General features: G+C 43.0%; 1 pseudogene; it reads left to right on the top strand.

Moving 5' to 3' along the window:
* Positions 1-11902: 11902 nt before the first annotated feature.
* Positions 11903-13109, top strand: LOC144827996 (uncharacterized; annotated as a pseudogene).
* The last annotated feature ends 4099 nt before the right edge of the window (positions 13110-17208 follow it).

Genomic DNA, 17208 nt, shown 5'->3' with positions numbered 1-17208 from the left:
TAATATGGCTACGAAGGGAGCTGCTTCCGGGGGGAGATTTACTACCTTTGGCCATCTCTTATTAGATCGTCCAGGTTTGCTGTTATGAGACTGTGGTTGATCAAGTCTGGGAGTGTTTGCAGTGGGTGGGATGGAGGAAGTTTTTATCTGATTAGCATTTGTTGAAATGGAATCTGTGCTTGGTTGGTTTTGAGTGCTGGAAATGGATTTTGTGTTGTTTTGGTCAAGCTTTGTTTTCGCGGGATTGATCTGATTAGTAGATTTATTTTCCGATTCTTTCACCATTTTCGTTGTGGTATTAATAGTGTTAGTAGGAGTTGGTTTATTGGCTGGTTGTATTGATAGGTTAGTTGCGTTTCTTTCTCCTTGGTTGGTGGCGACGCCTAGAGAAACGGGAAGATCGTTTTTCCTTAGGTTGGTGGTTGTTTTAGCTGAGGCGATTAATATAGCCACTTGTTTTTCTATTATTTCAAGGCTCTTTTGTAAGGGTTGTAGTTGATGTTTTATTATTTCTGAAATTTTATTTAACAAAGTTGTATCTACTTTGGGGTGACTTATACTTTTTTCCATATGAGGAACTGATTTTTCTTGTCGATTCGGTTTGGTGCTGAGACTGTTCGCGTGGTCTTCAACTATGAGGACATCGGAAAAAATGTTCTTAGAGGATTCTATAATGTCGGTGTGCTGTTGAGTTTGTTGGCTAGAGGGTAAAACAGTATCCAGGTTTGTGACAATTATGTGTTCTGAGCTATGAGATCGTAATTGTAAATGGTTCTGTTTTTTAGGGATTGCTCCTTCCCTTATGCCTTTAAGTTCAGACTGTGTTAAGTCGGTGTTCATTGGTTGAAGCTTGCAAAGATATCGGGGGTCAGTTCAAGATCCTCAGAAGATTGTGAGTTAGACAGTTGTGAGGTTACTGATAGGTCAACAGTGTTTGGTAACGCGTGGATTTCAACATTTGTGTCCATGGTTGATTTATTTAAAGGTACCACATTTGGGGTTTGGGCCTGGGCCAAAATACCCATCGATGAGCGCCGTGCTTGGTCTACCTCATATGAGACACGGCGGTCAATCAGCGATACTGTTTGGTCAATGGTTTTGTTTACTTTATGTAAAAATTGTTCGATAGGACCCACAGTAGTTGTTATGTTTTTTTTCATGGTCTTACTTCTGGTGCTTCTTGTGGACATTGTATATTGGATGGCCAGGTACAACGGAGTATGTGGAACTAGTATTAGTAGTGTGTCGTTAGAAGGAGTGCTATACTGTTGTTTTCTTTAACTCTTAGGGAGCTTTTACTCAAGTTTTACCTTACATTAGATGTTAGGGGGGTGCGCCCGGCCCGGTCTCCTCCGGCCTGTGACGGGCTAGGACGGGCCCACCCTTGGCCCAGGCTTCGCCCCAGGCTCCGACCCGCCCGCGTCCCGCGATGCGCGTTTGTGGTCCTGGGTAAAAGACTATCAGGTGAGAGGGGGCGGGGCACTGGGAGGGGGCGTGGCTCACACGGGAAGAGGCAACAGCTGATGGAGCTGAGCGCTGAGCCTCGCAGTCCCGGAGCCGCGCCTCGCGCCTCCTCTGCGGCCACGCAGATGGTGTTACTCCTCTTCACCAGGGGCTGGAGCAGTGAACAGACGGCAAGCTACTCCTGTAGCGTCAGGAAACAATGACAGGCAAGAAACCTCCCTGCGAGCGGCACCCGCGTAGCGGGGCCGCGAGAGGTTAAGAGCAGTTCGGTGGGGGCGGGCACTGGGAGGGGGCGCGGCTCACACGGGAAGAGGCAACAGCTGATGGAGCTGAGCGCTGAGCCTCGCAGTCCCGGAGCCGCGCCTCGCGCCTCCTCTGCGGCCACGCAGATGGTGTTACTCCTCTTCACCAGGGGCTGGAGCAGTGAACAGACGGCAAGCTACTCCTGTAGCGTCAGGAAACAATGACAGGCAAGAAACCTCCCTGCGAGCGGCACCCGCGTAGCGGGGCCGTGAGAGGTTAAGAGCAGTTCGGTGGGGGCGGGCACTGGGAGGGGGCGCGGCTCACACGGGAAGAGGCAACAGCTGATGGAGCTGAGCACTGAGCCTCGCAGTCCCGGAGCCGCGCCTCGCGCCTCCTCTGCGGCCACGCAGATGGTGTTACTCCTCTTCACCAGGGGCTGGAGCAGTGAACAGACGGCAAGCTACTCCTGTAGCGTCAGGAAACAATGACAGGCAAGAAACCGCCCTGCGAGCGGCACCTATTTGAATCCATTCTTTGCAACATTTTCTTGCTGGGGGAAAATCCCCCTGCACCCTTCTTTTTCAGTTCGGGCTCATTCGCTCCGCTTGCTCACTCGTACTAGGACACAATTTTTCGCCTCACTGTTTCAAAATCTACCAGCCACCACTGAATACAGATTAAAATCAGGCAAGGCCAACCCTCCCTTATTGAGTCTACGTCTAAGTTTATTCCATGCAAGCCTAGCACACTTAGAGGCCAAAATGAAACTGACAGCCTTAACCTGAATTTTGTCAATGCCTGATTTTGGAAACACAAGAGGAATAGCTGTAAAGTGGTAAGTCAATTTAGGGAGGATCACCATTTTTATAATATTGACATGCCCAAAAATGGTTAATAGAGATTATTCCACCTAGCAGGTAAGCACTATATTTCTCTATTGACTCTTTGCAGGTTAATCTGGGGCTCACTCTCCCGCCCAGTCTTTAACATTCCAGCACATCACCTCAGTTTTATAGGTACTCACTGAATATCCTGAAAGGGTGCCAAATTCTACTTTCAGAATAGTAGTGAATGGGTCTGCTGTGTAGATCAGTATGTTGTCTGCATATAGTGCATTCTTGCTGCTACAAGGAGGAGAGCTGGAAGGGACAACCTGGGCATCTGATCTCAGAAGTTGGGCCAGAGGTTCTATATATATGACAAACAATAGGTGTGAGAGAGGGCAGCCCTACCATGTCCCCCTTGATACACTGAAGCTGGAAGTCAATATGCCATTTAAGAGGATCTTAGCCGATGCACCCTCCTATATCGACAGAAGTGTATATGGAAAACTAGTGCCGAATCCCATTGCTCTCATGACCTCCCAGAGAAATACACAACACACTCGATTAAAAGCCTTGGCGGCATCAATAGAGACCACTGCCAGGGGGCAGAGCGTTCAAAAGCAAGATCTATTGTGCCAATGAGTTGTTGAGTCAGCACCTGTATTTTCCTCTTAGGCATGAAGACCTTCTGATCTGAGTGTATCTCCCTGCTAGAAGACTCATGAAGATTTTATAATCTGCATTCAGCAGGGAGATCGGTTGATAGGAATCTGCCTTGCAAGGGTCCTTGGAGGGTTTCAAGATGAGAACTACTGTGGCCTCCTTCTAGGATCTTGTGACGTACCCACCCTGCCTGTATATCCAGTTAAACAGGTTTTCCAAGACCGAGACCAATACCTTTGTTAATAAATTATAGACTTCATTCTGGAGGGCATCCATACCCACAGCCTTACCGTTCCTAGTCTTAACTAGGCTTAAACGGATCTCTTCCATAATTATTGGGGCCTCAAGTAACTCCAGACTCTCTACTGTTAGACTTGGCAGTTGTATTTTGCTTAGCCACACTTTGCGGAGGTCTTGATTGGGACAGATCTCTTCCATGTATAGCATGGAGAATAAGGATACTAGACAGGCTTGCAAGTCATCCGTTTTATCTGAGACATCCCCTCTGGCATTTAAAACGACCTGTCTAATGACATTCTTTGATCTGTCTGCTCTGCCTTTCCATGCCAGAAATGGGCCTGCCTTTTACCCATACTCAAAATTCTGCAAACAGCGGGCTTGCCACTGCGCTCTACATTTTTGATCCACTCTGATCCTGTAGTCTTGCCTTGCCTCTTCTAGGAGTCTCTGTATCTGCTCCCTCACGACAGCATACCCCGAGCCAGCCCTGAGAACATCAGCCTCCTGTGACCCCACTCTATCTTCAATTCCCTTTAGACTTTATCTCTCGGCATTCGTTTTAACATATGCCAGATTATGCAGAACTCCTCATATGTATTCCTTAAAGACATCCCACACAATATCTAAGGAGGTAGACCCAATGTTGTCATTAAAATAAGCCATACTTTCCCACTTTAGTGCCTCACCCATTCTCAAAATCAGTAAGAATGGCCTTCTTTAATGTCCATCTTGGCCTAGATACTCTGACACAACACACAAGGCACTTGCTGGTAACAGCATGGTCCAAAATAAGACCAGGGAGGATGCTAATTTTCGTTATTGCCTCTAGCCCTGTCCACAAAGAGGTAGTATAACCTGGAGAAATGGCTGCATTTTTTACTGTGAAATGTAAAGCCTTGACTGGCTCCCATTCTTTACCTCCACACATCTGATAGCACCAGATCATGCATCATATTCTTTAGGGTCTGGCGCACATGGGGGCATGATCATGGCTCTTCCTGTTAGACCCATCTTGTGTAGTGTCCAGTAAAACATTGAAGTCTACCCAATTACTATTAGCACTCTACCCAGGGTAGTTTTGAGAATAAGGCTTGGATGTCTTTAGTATCTAAGTGGGTTTCCGCGATCAAGCATACATGCACTTTACTCTCCTCCAGATATTTCATTACCAACCTCTGCCTACACTTGCATCTAAGCCTGCTAACATTCTAAGAAAAGCATGTTAACTCATTAGCTCCCCACATCTTAAAGGCACTGTCATTCCACACATTCAATACATTCTGGTATTATAGAGAACATTATTTTTTGTATTTTTTTCCCACTGCCCCCCACTTCGTGCCCATTCAGCCCTCCACCCCCAACCCTGTGCCCCTCTCTGCCCCCACCCTTGGGGTACCCTACCTGACTTTATAAGAATAAAGCCTAGTGGTCTTCTCTCATCTGTAGAATATAATATGTGAAATGTGGGCCTACCCTGCCCCCATTCCTAAAGACCTGCACCTTTCCAAATTTCATCTATCAAGTCATCGACCTCTTCAACTGACCCATAGTTATACATGTGGTTATTCTACATTTTTTGGAGCAACTGCGCTTTGGCTCCAGGTTTATTCAACTCCTCCATCCTTTTCCCCAGTTCCCACTGTTTCTGAGCAGTGGCATGACAAATGCCTGATCTATTTTAAAACATTATCATATAAACATATAAATATTGCATCATTACTTCGAAAAAACAAAAAAAGAAAAGAAGAAACAAGAGAAATCTCATCTAAGACAAATTAGACAAATTCATAAAGCATTAATAGTACACACAGCAAGGAAGAATATAAACATTTACACAATCGGAAATCCATTAAATTCATCACCGCAACCCTACCTACAAAAACAGCATAAAAGCAGTCTTCCCCCTTGTTTTAATCAAAATAGATGCCCCATATCATATCAAATTTCCTAATGCTTCCAATTCGTAGTGCAAAAATGCGTTCACTTTTTTTAACTGATTTCATCTTCTGACCCCACTCCAAGACCGAGGGAATCAAGTCGGTACGTCATTTTTGCAATAGCAGCGATCTAGCTACTGCCATTGCTATATACAAAAATGTTGTCAATGAATCCGTAAAAGAAAGGTCAGGATCAAAACCAAATAGAATTAATTTATCATTAACTGCCAATTGGATATTACACTCATGTTTCAAATAGCTAAATTGATCTACCCAATACTTAAAAACTTTTGGACAGCTCAACATAATATGCGACCAATTGGCTATTGGATGAATTGTACATCGAAAACATTGAGTGGACTGGTTTGCATAAATTTTCGAAAGAGTTTGCCCCTCTCAATGTGCTAAAATTAAGTTTATTGCGAGTTGACCAAATATAGGGTGACATCTCAAGATTCTCGTGATCCGACCATTTCTTAATAGCTTTCAATTCAAGATCCACCCCCTTAGTCGAGGCTAGATATTTCTTTCAGGCACCTGGTTTTTTATCCGATGCTCTAATCAGTAATTCATCAACCAACTGGCTCTGTTTAAATAAAAAAGAGAGATCTAAGTCTGCAAAATATTAATACAGCATACTATATGAATTTACCAAAATAAAATCATTTGAGATCAATTGTGACATTTCAGCTATTGTCACCCAATACCCATTTCTCCAGTAATCCGAAAGTTTGGTAAACCCAGCTGCTGCCCATTTTGATGCCAGATATAAAGGCTGTCTTACCCCTGACACGGGTAAGATTCCTTCTACCAATGTGGCTGAATTAATTACAGGAATAGAGTACTTCCTAAAAAATGCCTGTCATTTTAAAAAAAAACAGTGAAGGCACTTATAACGCACCAATTTCGGGGATCTAACAATCAGCAAGGGGGAGTGAATTTGACTGTCTTTACAGATTAGCTTCATGAAATCATTACACAAACGGTTTGGGAGCGGTGAGAATTTGAATCTAGATAAGTATTGTGCGAAATAAGCATCATAGTAATCTCGTAAGTTTGGAAGAGCCAATCCTCCTTGGTCCAAATCCTCATATAAAGTGCTGAGTGTGATTCTGGGGGTTTTCTTTGCCAAGAGGAATGGAGTAAACATGGACTCTACCTGAGTGAAAAATGAACCTAATAAAGTGCATGGTATTGAGGAAAACAAAAAATTGAATAGCGGAAGAACAGACATTTTAATTAAAGCTACTCGCCCCAAGATAGAGTGGGGAAGCATGCTCCACTGAGAAAGCAAGCCCTACACTTTCTTGATAAGAGAAACAAAATTCCATTGAAATAGATCATTGACAGATTGGTTCTTCTGATCATGCAATGCTAGTATTAGAAATCAATCTGGGGGGAGGTCCGAGACACCCGAAACGCTGGATTTTAAATAAACAATACTTTAACGTTGAGGATTGGGTGAAGTTTATGGGGCTGGAGATTAAAGAAATTTTAATTCAGAACATCAAGTCGGCCGCAATAAATGTAGTCTGGGACTCACTCAAAGCTTTTGTTCGGGGGTTAATAATAGGAAAGGCAGGCTAGATAAAGAAAAATTGGAAGATAAGATCCAAGCACTTCATGAGTCATTCATACAGAATCCTTCTTCCTCCACAAAATTGCAGCTTGACCAGGCCAAAATGAGTATTTATCAACAGTTTCGTCAGAAGTCGTATGAGGAGAGTACTTTTACTGGCAGACTCCTGGCGTGGCAGGCCAGGGAGCAGGCAGTTGCGAATCAAATTAAATCACTAACTTGTCCCTTGACTGCCGTACGTACAGACGATCCAGTTAAAATCGGGGATATAAAGCTTAATCATTATAAGGCCATTTATAGCAAGCTTCAGATGGTGGATGATCATTTATTAGAAACATTTCTTCATGATAATCCGCCACCTATACTTTCAGAATCCGAGAAATCATCCATGGTTAACCCTTTTACCTTGAAAGGGCTGGAGGAAGTTGTGAAAAGCCTACTTAATGGGAAGGCTTGTGGCCCGGATGGTCTTCCATCTGAATTTTTCAAAGTTTTTTTTAATTCATTTTCAGAGTTGTTTCTTCAGTTGATAAATTCTATGTTAGAATGAGTAGTACCTGAATCTTTTAGACAGGGGAATATTGTGAGTTTTGTGAAAAAGAATAAGAACAGGAGGGATCCTAATTCTTATCGCCGAATAACGCTTCTTAATTCCGACTATAAAATCTTCACCAAACTTTTATCACTCAGGTTTAATAAGTATGTGGCGAATTTGATCCATCCAAATCATAATGGGTTTATTGCTGGCAGACAATTTGCTACGAATACCCACTTTTTGACAGAGGCTTTGGATTATTTATGATATATAGAAGATACCCGCCTTAGTTTTACTTTTGGATGCCGAGAAGGCTTTTGACCTCGTGGTTTGGGAGACACTGTTTACAATTCTGCAGCATTTTGGCATTCCATCTCAGATTATACTTTTGATCCGTAATCAGTATGCTAACGCAGTAGCCAATGTGGTTATGAATACGGCCGTGGCAGGGTCGTTGAAAATTAAACACGGCACAAGGCAAGGGTGCCCTTTATCGCCAGTTCTGTTTGCTTTTTTTATCGAGCCCCTGGCAATAGATATTTAGAATTGTGCTAATATCTGCCCCCCAATTCCATCAATGCCAAAATAAAAATTGTATGCAGATGACATCAAGGTCATAATTAAACCAACAATTGAGGTCCAAGTAAAAGTCTTCCAGTTGTTTGAAGACTTTGAGGCATTCGGTGGGTATCGTATAAACAAAGGGAAGACCGAAGATTTACAATGTGGGAGAGTAACTTGAGATCTTCACCCTGACATTCGTAATTCTGTAAACAGCAGCCCAAAGAGATATCTGTGTTTTTTTTCCGAATTTTTACAAATGTCTGATCTTATAGAGAACGAGTATGATCCAGCAGAGTAAGGGCCTTCTTTCCGCGCCATTGTCAGAATCACCTCCTTAGTAGTGTAGGTGAGGAAGTTAATTAAGATCTTCCTAGGTTTCTGCCTCTAAGGGTTCATCTTAAAGGGGTCTTGACGAGCCTGTTGGATCTCAGACGAAAGATCAATACCAGCCTATTTAATAAGACCAATTCCTGGAGCAGCGAGACCACAAAGGCCTTGATATCCAAATCCTCTAGAGACTTGGGTACATTAAGAAGCTTAAGATTGTTCCTGTGCGAGTGGTTTTCCAGGTTTTCAAGGTCTTCTTTCATCTCCTTATTTTGCCTGACAAGCCTACTCACACCAGCGGCCTTCACATCAATGGCCCGCTTCATTTTGGGGATCTCCTGCTCCAGAATTTTTGTGCTGGCAGAGACTTCTTCACGCTTCTGAGCTAAAGCAACACAGGAGACCTGTATTGCAACCTGATTCTGTTCAGATATTGTGAACCTACTCTTTATCTCCTCCTTAACACCTTGAATGCTATAGCAATTCTCCCCTGGTGCTGCAGGCCCTTAAATCCCATTGTTCATGACGAGCTCAGCTCGTCATGAGCACAGGAGCAGTGTGAGCATGGAAGGGGTTAAGAGCCAGAAGGATAGAAGCCAAAGAGGCCTCTGAGACTGAGACAGCCTGGGGAGAGCATCCGATATCTGGGTCCGAATGCAAAGCCTTCTCCTGCTCATCCTGCTTATTCCCTTCATGCAACTCCAAAGCTTTAAACCTAATTGACGGTGGAACTGTCACTCGGGGGCTGGTACCATCAGCTGGTGTAAGATTCTGAACTGCTCGGAGAGGAGGGGGAAGGGGCATCGTCGTTTTAGCCTCTAAGGCTGGGCTAGCCCTTTGGTCCATTCTGGTAGGGTTGATGTCTCCCCTTGCAATGTCTTCTGTGGCTGGGGATATTAGCACCTTATAGCATGATTTTAATGAAGGGGTAACTCTCATTTTAGGTTGTGGTGTCTTCCTTCCACTGCGTCTGCTCCTGGGGCTCTTGCCTACACCTACAAACCCTGCTTTCCCCGCTTTTACTTACACCTAACCCCCTCACTCAGCCTGTCCAGGCAGGTTGCTCATAGCCTTAGCAGTGATCGTTGTAGTATTCTCAGGAGCCAGCCCACTAGTTGGAAGGGTTGGTACTGATCCTGGTGCTGACATTTTAATTGTGTTTTAAAAACAAATCAGAGGAACCATTTCAAACACACAGTTCAAAGTTGTGTTACATCTCACACAAGCCTGTGCAGCATTTAGTAAATAAAGGCCATAGAAAGTAGCAATCTTTTATTGTTCCCACTTGTGCCTTTAAACGCATACATTGTGTACTGAATTCAAATACTTCTTTGAAACACATTCAGGGGCTCATTCATGAGCTTATGTTGTAATTGTAAATTGTAAAAATTATGTTGCAGTGCAGCACAGCAAGTTGCCTTGCTGTGCTGCAATGCGTGACAGGGAAAGGGCAGAATGTGTGGTATTTAAGTCAACATTGCACATTCCTGTCCTTTCCCCTGCGCTTGCTCCCTTTTAGCATCGTAGCTCCAATCCGGCTCACTTACACCATGGTGCATTGGTGCCTGGGTTGCGTTCAGAATTGTTTTTGCAAAGGAAAGGGCACCTTCCTCCACAAAAACATTCCAGGGAGGCACATTCCAAAATAAAGATATTTCTCCTTGCTACGCCTCCCCTGGGAAGGTCTAAGATTTTGGAGCATCCCTGGGTTTTCAAGTTCTTGCAAATCTTGGAGAGCATAATAATTCATGGGAGTTGCATGGGAACTCCCATGCAGTGCCCATGAAATTTCACCCCAGACGGATTAACGGATTGCATTACTCCTGATTTTAAGAGGTTTGCATCACACACGTACCATGTTGCATGGTGCAAGCATGGCACTACCCTCGCATAAATAAGCCCCTCAGTAGCACAGAACTTACATTTTCCAGCAACAAATGTTACTGGTAAAACATTAAAAGCATGCAAAGCTACGTTCCACAAGAAACAGCAAATCCGAGGTGTAAGAGTTCGGACAAGACATAATGCTTATATAGAATCAGGGCCACTAGAAATATGCAGCATTTAAGGGCCACATTATGCGGTAAGAAAAGGCAAATTATTTGGTGCAATACATCACACTTTGTGATAATATTACTTAATTATTTTGTCATTTTTACACTTGTTGACAGTGTCTGGGCAATGGTTCCACCTCATTCGTGCCAGTTAACACCCAAATATAGCAATAAGCAACAGAAAGTTGACCAGTAAACTCTTTCCAAAAGAAAATGCATATTATGGTGCAGAGGATGGATTATGTCAAAAATGCAGCTAATGTAAAATGATGCAAAAAATGTAGTGACCACGCAAGCTTATCATTCCTGTGGCCATGCATAGAGTATGCGAGACTTAAGGAAAATATCCTATCGCATTATACTTAAGAGAATGACATTCTGCCTAATAAATGTCTTCTCACTCTGTTCTTAAGATTGGTTTTCTTAGAAATGCATGATTAACAATGGAAGCAATTTTCACTACAAGTAGCTTAGATTCTCTTTCCATCTGTTGAGGAACTGACGTTCCCCGATGAAAATTAAAAAGCAGACAATTGTTTTCTTTTAACAGAGAAACCTATTTGGATAGTTTACTAGACCAAAAAAGAGGAATGTAGACAATGAAATCGAAAAGAATACAAGAATAAGCTTGTAAAGCTGATAATAAAGACCTTTCCCAGGATTTTAGGTCCATTTTGGAAGGCTTCTCTCATTTTCTTGGTCTACATGTTTTACGTATTCATTGTTGACAAGAGGCTGACGCCCACCTCCCTGAAGATGAGAAAGCAATATGTCAATCAGAGAACCTCAAGATTCAAAAAGATATCAGGTCCCATTCCATCAGACTAGAGTAATGTATGGCAACAATAAATAAGAGGATTCTAATACATATTTTTTACCAAAAATTTCACCATGGAAGAAGGGGTAGGACCCATCAAATAAAGAAATGCACTCTGATGTGATAAGAGGGGAGAAGAGTGTTCTGTGAATACACTGAAGTATCCCCAGTTTTGCTTAACTCTATGAAACAAGAGAAGAATACCCAATTTTCCACATTATGGGGCCTATTGACAAAGGTAAGTAAACTAAAGGGATACCTTTCCTCATCAAACTAAAAGTGACAGGTGCCATGCCCTCAAATTAACTAAAAGTGACCGGTGCTACGCCCTAGAAATGAATTAAAAGGGACAGGTCCCACTCCCTAGAAATGAACTAAAAGTGATAGGTGCCACGCCCCCAAAATGAACTATAAGTGACAGGTCCCACTCCACCGTAAATGATGTAGGTGACCACTTGTTCCAAAGGGGTGGGATGCCATAGGGGTGATCTGTTTTGTAGACCCAAGTGAACCAGAACCCTATGATGCCATGTGTTCAAGTTGTGATGTAGAGGTGTACGCCTCTTTAAGGGGTTGCTCAGAATACATATAAGGCATCCTTAAGAGTCATGTACAGCAAACATGAGCCTGAATACAGAAAGAGGAACTTATCAATATGAGGAGATACAGCCCAATCATCAAATGGATCCAACTGAAGGGTGGATACACCATGCTCAATAATTATAATCAGAGCATACCACCAGAGAGCGTGGACGAGAATGCTCAACAGGAAGCTCCTAAAGATATGGGCTGCGACATTACTGCTTTGGACACTGGCTTGTGCTGCCGGATGGAAGTGCTGAGTCTGAAGGACTGGCCTCACCTGGTGTCACCGATGAAGGTCAATAACAGCGACAGTGAGGGCTCCACTAGCAGTGAAGGGCCTGCTGGAGGCAATTTCTTCAAAATGGAAGAGGGTGAAGAAGCTGTAGCGCCTCCTAACTCACCCGTCTATGAAGATATGGCGTCTATGGAGGAAGTAGTTCCCGAGACAGTTGTCGTGCAACAGTCGGGTACAAACTCCGAAGATTGTGGGTTATCAATGGACATCTGTGACTCTGAAGACTTCAGGGGTGCAGCTGAGGGCTATGAAAATGCTCTGATTAGTAAAAAACATTATAGAAAGTTAACGTGTATAATGGTGTATTTTATTTTTAACGCATGGGTTGTCTCTCTCTTTCTTCTTTTAAAGATGTAGAACGCCCCCCCACCCCAAAAAAAAACAGGGGCCGAGGGCCAGCCGTCAAAAGTGAATTACGTAAATGTCTACTGTCTGTTGTGTTCAAAGCAGACTGAAAGTTCCACATGTCAAAACAACCATGGCCACATGAATTGTGTCTGTGCATCTAGGAGCAGTGTCTGCGAAAAGGAAACTCCAGCGGTACACCAAAATGCTGTGTTGTCTGTTAAAGGTTTTGCTGCAGCAGTTGTACTAACATGTGTCTAATGTGATTATTACATCCTTCGTTACGGACATCAAATGAAGGACCCTCAGCAAGCTGCACATGAATGCCTAAGTGACTCATACAGAGCAAGAACAATCCATTATATATATAGTTTAGACCCGTAAAAGGAGTATAAACTGCTAAAGGTTGTGTATAGGTTGTCCTCTGAAAAGAAATATGTCCACCCTGATATGTTGAACACATTGTCAATGGCACTCAATGAGATCTGGTACGCCAGTGAACCATGCTCAAAACTGCAGGGTATGCCAGGTCTGTGTACAGGTTTTGATGCTAGAAAGGCTTGTAGAAAGGCATATGTGTAATATGTATTTAAAAAATGAAAGAACAGCTTCTTTAGCCCCCAGAAGACTGTTTTGAAATAAAATTAATTAATATGTAACGTTATATACATGCGTGTGTTTAGAACAAAACTGTAGAATGTCACGGGCCATGTGGTTATGCATTATACTCTGCATCCTGGTGTAGGGGATGTTGTGGAAGGTCCTGCTAGAAGCATTGTGTGTGTGTCTATAAAAAGTGCAAAGCCATTATGCTATATACTATGAAAATGTGAAATGTGTTTTGTTAATGTTTTGCCAATATTTTTCATTATTATTAAAATGGACTTACACAATCCAAGCATCTTCCATTTCAATGGCTGTAGCGACTGATAACATGTCTGGTGCCCGTTTAAGAAAACTTTATTATGATACAAGAGGGGTTGTTATCTTTGGAAGTGCCAAAGCTGAGTATAGAAGGGTTGCAGATGAAAAAGAACTGGTAAACAGAGACCTGGTGCAGACATGTTTATCAGGGGAGGAGGTGTATTCACTCCACCACAAACCAGCCAGAAGGCATTTTAAGAGGCGACCTACAATTGTTAATGCACAAATAGATTATCAAATGCAGGCGGACATCATCAGCCTTCAAGATATAGAGAAACATAATAATGGATCCCACTATATATTAACTGTCATAGATGTGTTGTCCAAGTACGCTTTTGGAGAAGCGCTAAGCGATAAAAGTGGGGCGAGCGTCACAGCTGCTTTCAAAGCCATCTTCGAGAAGGGGCGAATCCCTCAAAAACTACAAACAGATGTGGGAAATGAATTTTTAAGCAAGTCATTTTAGAAATTATTAAAGCAGCATGCTGGTCAACATTTTGTGTCACACACAGAAGTAAAAGCAGCTGTTCTAGAACAGTTTAACTGAACTTTAAGGTCTAAGTTGTGGAGATACTTTACGGCCTACAACACATACAGATACGCCAATGTTCTACAGGCTTGTGTTGATGTTTACAATGCCAGTTATCCTCGAACCATCAAAACAACGCCCGTAGAGAAACACCGTCTAATTTGTTAAAGGTCTGGAAAACAGTGTACAGTCACCATTTCCCTACAATGGAGAAGAAGCCTCTTTTTAAAAAAGGGGACCATGTTAGGATTTCAAAATTGAAAGGTGTGTTAACAAAGGGATACCAGCAGACATTTAGCGATGAGATATTTATAGTCGAAAGTGTGGAGCTTAAAGAGGGGTTGTATATTTACAGATTAAAGGACTACGCTGGGGAAGAGGTGTCTGGAGTCTTTTACAAGGAAGAGTTACAAATGGTACCCAACGATCCGCACAGAGTGTTTAGGGTTGTAAAGGTTCTGAAAAGGAAAGGTAGCTGTGCTAACAGACACACGTTTGTCAAATGGAGCAGATGGTTGGAGAAATGTAACTATTCGGTGTTGGCTAGCTCTCTGAAGGGTTTGTGAGTTTGGGACGGTCTAAATCTCAAGATAAGATGGGGACAGTGCCCTTTTATATTACTCTCTTGTTCAACGCCTCTAAGGACATGTTCCCTGACAACAAGATTTCAAATTACACTGTTAAATTGGCTAAACCCGTGGACTTGAAAGGGTATTGGGAAGTAGCCCTAACAGAAATCCAATACCCAAGAAGAGGGAATACATTTGCACCGGACGAAGCCACATTTAACATAAAGCGGGAGCAGGACCTGTGAGCATAACTGCAGGTTTCCCATAAGGATTCTACCCAACCATTAAGTGTCATCGATGCCATCAACAAATCCATATCCAACATTGAAACCTTTGTCAATATTAATTTCATGCTAGATAGTGTTAGAAGGAATATCTTTCTTAAAGCCCCTGGTCACATGCAATGTTTAACTGCTCTGGTAAATTAAGAAGGGTTTTACGCCAGTGCAACATGTGAGTATTCCAGTTGAACCCGACTGCTCATGCCCTGATATTAACGGAGGGTTCTATACACTCTACGTGTATAGTGATATTGTGGATAGTTATTCATCACTGTTAAGATGGGTCCATGTGCGGGGTGAAAATAATTCGATGGTCAATATTCAATTTAACAAGCCTGACAACGTCGCACTTTCTAAAAACCATTTTGACACTATTTCAATTATGATCTTTGATGACCAGTTTGGGCTGGTGGCCTTTAAATACGGGAACGTTTTTGCTAAGGCTGAGACGTGACAAGGACTATTAACGAACAGCAGGGTGGTCGTGAACAGATACGGCATCCGTCTAGGTACAGAGACTATTACAGAAATCAGGCTGTCTATGGAGGGCCAACGTAGGGTCCGCCGTAATGTACGGGCCGGCTTGGGAGATTTCTTTCATAGTTTATTTAGAAGAGCTATGACAATATTGAGAAGAGGTTATGAAATTGCAAAGCCCCGTGCTAAAGCTGCGGCTACAAACATAGGCCAAGAGGTGATTATGTCTGTTACATCAGCTGTCGCAGACCGCATGAACAAGCAGCCACAAGAAGGCGCGGAGCAGGTATACAGAACCCGCACAAGTGTTAAAAGGAAACGTCAGGCTTTGAGGCATAGGGGACCACCGGCCCCCTATACAAAAAGGAGGAGTTCTTCAAAAGACACTCACAAAAGAAGAAACCCAAGATGGAAAAGAGCTTCGAAAAAGAAGAGAAATGTCTCTAAATAAATATTTTCTAAAGCAACGCAAACTAAAGCATGGCTTTTGTACATTGTGCATCGGTCGAGTGCGTCAAATCCGAGCTAGACTTGTTTACTCTAAAACCTACACAGACCAGCATCGAAAACAGATTTTTCATGGAGGTATCACCTTTAGCCGTTTTGACCCTGTTGGCCCCTACAGAGTTTTTTGTTTTGGGGATCCACCGATATGTATCTCGATCTCAACAACACGATGCTGCATCTTATGTGTAAAATTGTAAAAGCGGATGGTTCCAACATAGCAGCAAACACAAAAGTGGGGACGATCGCTTACCCCCTCGCAACCACGTTATATCAGGTGGACATCACCCTGGGCGATCGTCTCATCACACAGAGCGATAACATGTACGCATACAGAGCCTACCTCGAGAGCATTCCAAATTACAGTAGCAAATCCCTTGACACTCAGCTTTCAGTGGGGCTCTTTTACAAGGATGCATACGCCTACTTTGAATCCAAAGAGCTGGCCGGTGACAATCATCGTTTTGTAAAAAGAGCAGGGTGGGCAGTAGGCAGTCGCCACTTTGACCTCCTGGGACGCATACATTCAGACCTCTTCTTCCAAGATAAACTGCTTGTCAATGGAATTGATCTTAAGATCAGGCTTATCAGCAACAAGGACTCATTCTGTCTCATAAGCTGGGATGCAGGACAGTACAAGCTGGACATACTATCCGCAAGCCTGTTTGTAATGAGAGTTAAAGTGTCCCCAAGCATCAGACTAGCTCACACCGACCAGCTGCAACAATCAAACACCAAGTAAGCAGTGGAAAGAGTAGCTCTGAAGGTATTTAGCATCTCTGCAGGTACCCAACTAACCCAGCAACAGAATTTATTTCTGGGACAACTACCCAAACTTATTATCCTTAGGTTTGTGGACAATACCACTTTTAGCAGTGTCTATACTTCAAACCCGTTCAATTTCAAGCACTACGACATCAACTATGCCACGCTGGTCTATTAGGGCTCTGTGATTCCTGCAAAACCCTATACACCCAGTTTTGGAACCTCCAACAATATCAAGAATATCTGGGGCTGGTTTTGATAACAGGGAAGCATCGATGGGACTGCGGTGTAGTCATGTCAAGATAAGGCTATGGGGCCGGATACACACTGTTCGCATTTGATCTGACCCCTGACATGGAAGACGGCGATCATTATAACTTGGTCCAAAACATAAATCTAAAAGCTGAAATAAGTTTTAGTAACCCCCTGTCTGTGAATGTGAACATGGTCGTATTTTCTGTATTCGACAGTGTCATTCAGGTCAACCACGCCAGACAGATTCTGTTTGACTATCTTTAAAACATTGTAAAATGGACATTGTGCAGATAAGGGAGTTCTTAAGCAGGCATAAACACACTAGGATATACTTTTTAGGTGTTTACCCTAGCGATGGGTTACCAAATGAAATAGGGGCAGAAAGACCTCGAACCCTTGTCTTTAACACAGATCCACATTTCAAGGACGGAA

This window comes from Lissotriton helveticus, chromosome 4_1 (genome assembly GCF_964261635.1).
Source record: "Lissotriton helveticus chromosome 4_1, aLisHel1.1, whole genome shotgun sequence".
Lineage (NCBI taxonomy): Eukaryota > Metazoa > Chordata > Amphibia > Caudata > Salamandridae > Lissotriton > Lissotriton helveticus.
Note: the sequence above shows the minus strand (reverse complement) of the source record. Positions and strands in the feature narration are given on the sequence as shown.